General features: G+C 43.3%; 1 long non-coding RNA gene across 1 annotated transcript in view; it reads left to right on the top strand.

The window, feature by feature from the left end:
* The first annotated feature begins 3,902 nt into the window (after positions 1-3,902).
* LOC128086121 (uncharacterized) overlaps positions 3,903-6,000 on the top strand; it is a 185,371-nt gene continuing 183,273 nt past the window's right edge. The window contains exon 1 of the long non-coding RNA XR_008209242.1: positions 3,903-4,007. This is a non-coding gene — a long non-coding RNA (uncharacterized LOC128086121). The remainder of the gene's footprint in view (positions 4,008-6,000) is intronic.

Genomic DNA, 6,000 nt, shown 5'->3' with positions numbered 1-6,000 from the left:
AAGTCGGGGCTCTCCCTGGGGAGCTCGCTTTGTACCGCCGCTTCCTCTCTCCCTTTTTCCCTCCCACGGCCGCTTTGGTAGCGGTGGGAGGCTGCTCCTCCCGCTGCGGCGAGCCGACGCGGGGCTGTGCTCAGGCGCGGACATTTTGGCTAGGGCGGTGCCCGGGCACCATTAGCACCGCTGTTTTTGATTTTTCTTTTTTCTTTTCCTTTTTTTTCCCCCTTTCTTTCAGGAAAAAGACCCACGTGTTGAGAAACGTGGCCGTTCTGTAATCCATTTGTTCCCCCTTCCCCGCCAGCACAACCAGCCAGCTTCCACCTGCATCCCTCAGGCTATCACCCCCGATTTCTCATCTCTTCAGTAATCAAGGGTACTTTCCAGCCCTCTTTTGGCTCAGTGCATTTATTTCACTTCAGGGCAGATCTCGAAGCCTTTCTTCAGATTAGCTTTTTGTACACTCAGATTTCTCTGGCTTAAGTAACAATGTTGTGCAACAAACCTGTTCAGAGCTGTGTTCCTTGAGCAACCAGCGCACAACAGCAGTTTCAGGGCAGGATTTCTTAATCACAAAGCTCAAGTTAGGCGGGTCGAGCCACCCAGTTACAGCAGCTGGCTGTGCTCCGCTCTCCATACGGCATTAGGCCTTTGTGGCATTGCTGAAGTGTATGACTGCAGTATATTTTTAGATGGGAGCAAGGCCTAAAAATACATCTGGTTGCTCTCCAACATCTGCGACACTCGGTTTGGCTTTCAATCTCAAGATGGAGGGAAAGGAAGCCATCCAGAGAGACTTAGTGGGCCCATGTGAACCTAATGAGGTTCAACAAGGCCAAGTGCAAGCTGTTGCACTTGGGTTGGGGCAATCCTAGGTGTTTATGCAGACAAGGCAAAGAACCCTTTGAGAACCGCCCTGAGGAGAAGGACTTGGGGGTCCGGGTGGACGAGAAGCTGGACATGAGCCAGCAGTGTGTGCATGCAGCCCCTGGGCTGCATTAGAAAAGGGGTGGCCAGCAGGGAGAAGGAGGTGATCGTCCCCTTCTGCTCAGCTCTTGTGAGGCCCCATCTGCAGTGCTGCGTCCAGACTTGGGGCCCCCAGTACAGGAAGGACATGGAGCTCTGGGAGCGGGTCCAGAGGAGGGCACTGAGATGAGCAGAGGGCTGGAGCAGCTCTCCTATGAGGAAAGGTTGAGGGAACTGGGCTTGTTTGGCTTGGAAAAGAGAAGGCTCCGGGGAGACCTCATTGCAGCCTTCCAGTACTTGAAGGAAGAGTACAAACAGTAGGGGCAACAACTGTTTTTGAGGCTGGACATTGATAGAACAAGGGGGAATGGTTTTAAACTGAGACAGGGGAGGTTTAGTTTAGATATTAGAAGGAAGTTTTTCAGTGAGAGAGTGGGGACACACTGGAACAGCAGCCCAAGGAGGTTGCAGATGCCCCATCCCTGATGCATTCAAGGCCAGGCTGGATGTGGCTCTGGGCAGCCTGGTCTGGTGTTTGGCAATCCTACATATAGCATGGGGATTGAAACTAGATGATCATTGTGGTTCTTTTCAACCCAGGCCATTCTATGATTCTATGCAGGGTGTGGGGACAAAGCACACCACAGGACAGGAGTGTTTGGATAGCTCACAACAGCAAGTGACAATGTTCAACTCAAAGGCTGTATTTTCCAAGGCTTTAATTTTATTGGAGCTTTAAGTGCCAGAGAAATGCTGTTATGCCCCATAGCAGATGAAATTAGAACTCTGTATTTAGCATGCAAGGCTGTCGGTGACCATCACTGGTTTGTGCCTGTTAATGACACGCTCCACCCAGCATGTGAAGCTGTTGGTATCCAAACCTGTGTGAGCGCTCCAGGGATGCTTTTCAGGTCTCTGTAATTGCACAAGTGCATGGTTTCTGGAACAACCAATTTTGTGTAAATTACACAGTGGCTCATGTCATGGACAGGCATCTGCTCTGTGAAAGACCCTGTGTCCATGGCAGGCACTCAGGAGGTACATGCAGTACCCAGCATTTAAGTTTCTTGTCTATTCTGAGCTTGAAGAGCGACTGTCTTACTTGTTTTCAGAGCATGCCTAAGTGATGCAGGATCATTCTTCCGAAGGCACAATGCTTTTCTCCCTCTCCTTGTGTTTCCACTGATGATCATAAAGCTATATATTTGCAATGAGTGAGGTCAAATTGTTCAGCTGACTGACCTTTTTTTTCTTCTTCTGGTTTTTCAGTTCAATGACTCATTGCAAGCAATAGGTACTGCCAAAATAAAGAAATGGGGAACCACACTATTCACGATGATTTTAGTCCTTTGATATCAATTGGGAAAAAAAATAAATACAGGAATGCCATTGTATTTCTGCACTTGGTCTGTTGTTCAAATAGTGTTCCTAATACAGTGAATATATAAAACAAAAAATAAAAATTCCAGAAGACTATGTGTATTATTATTATTAGCAAGCATCAGCAGAAATCACTGGCAGTGATTACACTTACAATGCTCAGCAGCAAAACATAATCTTTAAGTGTCTATGCTAAATGAGAGCAGATTATTTGTAGCCTTTATGAAATCTTAAATTCAGCCCTTATAAAGGCTTTTTCAAATGCACGGAACTGGTTTAGGAGCCTTCGCATTTTCAAAACTTATACAAATGCAGAGAACTGTGGGCACTGGAGAGTCAGGTTTTAAGAGTATCTCTGCTCCCAACATCTCAGAAAGGTACTCCATGACCTGCTCAGAAACACAGCTCACGCTCTGGGATCCTTGCTTTTGAAAGTCCTGTTAGAGGACTGACTCAATTTTAGACACCACAGCATGTTAGAACACATGGCCTCAAGTCTTAAATCAGGTAGAAAATAGAGCTCTTGTGCATATCAGTTAGATGCTTTGAAAAATTTTGTTGTCTATTATCTACCTACTGGGAATGAATATAATACATACAGCTGTTGGTTTTACCATCTGGGGACCCAAAGGTTATTAAGGTAGCACATGCTTTCAGGATTCCATATGCTGCACATGGCAGCATCTCCATCGGACTCGCAGAGGGCATAGTAACTATGCTGCTGAAAATACGTGTATTGCTGATTGTACTGTTTCACTTAGGAAAGTTTTGCAGGTGTTTAAAGTTTTAGTAAGTTTTCACATCAGACTGAGCATAAATTTTGAAATAAAAAAGTGTGAGTTTAAAATAGATACAGTAGAAAAGGAAAGCATCTCCTTCCCAGTCTCTGTGACTACTGGAGGAAGCACCATGAGCTCTTCTGTTAATGCACTCTCCTGTTACAGTTGGCACAGTAAAGAAAGGAATGTAATAGGCACTGGTCAGAGAAAAACCCCAAGGGAGCTTTTAGCTTTCTGAAGATTCACTCCAGCTTTCCTCAACTATCTCTGCTTTTTACTTAGTCTGTGTTTGACATCTGACTCTCTTCTTGTGCGGCTTTTAAGGGTGAACACAGCTGCACGAATGCCATGCACTCCAGGAGCCCAGGAAATGTGCTTACTGAAGGAACAGGCAGTTGAATTTGTACATGAGGACAGCATGGTTCTATTTGCATTCTGCCAGGCAGCCCAAAAAACATCAGGAAATGGCAATGATAAGAGGACGCTGTCAGTAGCTCTGGTGTGAGGTGGCAGAATGTTAGCAGTTCTCAAAGGAAGGAAGTTGTACATGGTATGCAAAAAGATGTAATTACTGCATTTTTTTCCTTTTCATTGCTTTTCAGTTTGTGAGCTGTATGTAGTAGGTGGTGCAGACACTTTTGCAGACTATGGTCTGCCTTTTTATTGGCCTGAGCTCCCTCAACTGTGCAACAGTAGAGCTAAGATTAACTCTGTTTTTTGCTCTACCCCAGGGCAAGGAAATGGCATGGGTGTGGTCCCAGCTAAGCCCAGCCACATCTCAGCTGGGTACCGACTGCTCCAGAAGGAGGAAAGTGTGAGACAGCACCAGCTCTGTGCCCTCTGTATGACTGTCTAAGAAGGGTTTCAAAAGAGCTGCTGGAGATCAAGGTAATCTTAACAGCAATCTGTATTCCATTTCACAGGCAAGCACACATTTTAAATGTGTAATTATGCAGTTGCACTCTAATAATTAGATTCCTCAGTTTATAAACGACATCAAACTTCTTAAAATAATCCAAGGAAGTGACAAGAAAGACCACAAAAAGAAAGCTATGTTGCAATTTAATGAGGAGTAGAGGGAACCCATCTCCCTCATGCTACTGGTGACATTATAAAGGTACCTTAATATCTAAAAGCTCTGCTCATTAACTACATCTGAGGCACGATTCTTCACTCTTTCCAATTCTCCATGAATACAATTCCAGTGATTTTGCTAAACTGCTCCTAAATAGCATAAATAGCACGAGCAAAGATCAGTATTTAATTCTTATGGGTTCTGCACTGACAGTTACATTCACAATAATAATAATAATAATAATAATAATAATAATAATTATAAATACATATATATAGAATGCAGTAGGGATGAGGAGGCCTACTTCATCATTTCTGGCACTTAAATAATAGCATTAAGATAAGAAACTGCACCATTTTAATAAATACCAGCCTGCTTTCTCATCCATTTTCTCTCTTCCTGTTCTATAGTTTCTCAGAGTTTAGTGCCCTCCTGTGGTAGTAGTGATTTCTCCTGTGAAATTAGGTATGCTGACACTTCGTGGTTTTTTTTATTTATTTTGTACCCGTTGATTAAGCCATGGCTGTAGATGGATAAAATGAAGTTGAATTATAGATACAGTTTTGTTTTGTTTTGTTAAACACAGAGGACTGTGGATTGACTAAATAAGGCTACTGTGTGAAGGCTGAGCACTGGAGTGCTGCAAAGAGCTAAGCAGCTCTAGCAAAAACATTTGGAAATTCAGTTCACTTCAGCATGCATTAATCAGTTTAAAAAGTAAAGCAGGATGGAATTATAAAGGTACAAGGAGAGTGCTCCCTGTCTGATGAAAGGTAATGGGGAGCTGGCTTTCTCAGACATAGAAAAAGCTGAGGTACTCAATAAGTGCTTTGCCTCAGTCTTCACAGGTGGTCAGGCTTCCCACGTCTGCCAGGGCTATGGCTGTTTACAAGGATAGAGATAGGACAAGGGGGAATGGTTTCAAACTGAGACAGGGAGGTTTAGGTTGGATATTAGGAGGAAGTTTTCCCCCTCAGAGAGCACTGACACACTGCTCAAGTTGCCCAAGTAGGTTGTGGATGCCCCATCCCTGATGCATTGAAGGCAAGGCTGGATGTGGCTCTGGGCAGCCTGGTCTGCTGGTTGGTGACCCTGCACATAGCAGGGGTGTTGAAACTTGATGATCATTGTGGTCTTTTTCAAACCAGGCCATTCTATGTCTATGATACAAGAGAACAAAACATTGCAGTTTTGTATGAGATAAAGTGTAGTCAAACTTTTAAACACACCTTGTAATGATTTGTTCTTCTCCTGCATATGCATGCTTTTAGCTCTGCTTGGTTACATAGTTTATTGTGAAGGTTTTTAAAATTGTACAAAGAGATGAGCAGCTTTGTAAATATTTCTGGGAAATGGGAAACTTAATATCTTGCCTTATTCAAGCATATTCAAAGCACAATTTATTTTGTGCAAGACATTCACAGCTACCAAGCTGGTGAGAATAATAGAAATAAGGATACAAGCATCTGATCCTGTGGATTGTATTGAATTAACATGCTCTCTTGTTTATAAAATTCTCTGTGAAGAACAATCCTATTCAAAGCATGAGTTTTAAGAAATTGTTTCATATTTGCTGTTATAAATTATTGTCCAATTCTGCATAATTGGTAGACTTAAAGCAAGTTTTCAAAGCTTTCAGCTATGTAGCACATGCATGGCACCCTAAAAACAGCCCAAACAATGGAAGCATCTTCTGACGTGGGCTTCTTTGACATCAAATGACCAAGTGTATAGTATCTTTTTAGCCTGTCTCCTTGAGAGCATTCCACAGTTTAGCTCCAATCCCTTGGTTGACGATTTCCATCT

Source organism: Tympanuchus pallidicinctus, unplaced genomic scaffold, assembly GCF_026119805.1.
Source record: "Tympanuchus pallidicinctus isolate F22 unplaced genomic scaffold, pur_lepc_1.0 scaffold3, whole genome shotgun sequence".
Taxonomy (NCBI): domain Eukaryota; kingdom Metazoa; phylum Chordata; class Aves; order Galliformes; family Phasianidae; genus Tympanuchus; species Tympanuchus pallidicinctus.
Note: the sequence above shows the minus strand (reverse complement) of the source record. Positions and strands in the feature narration are given on the sequence as shown.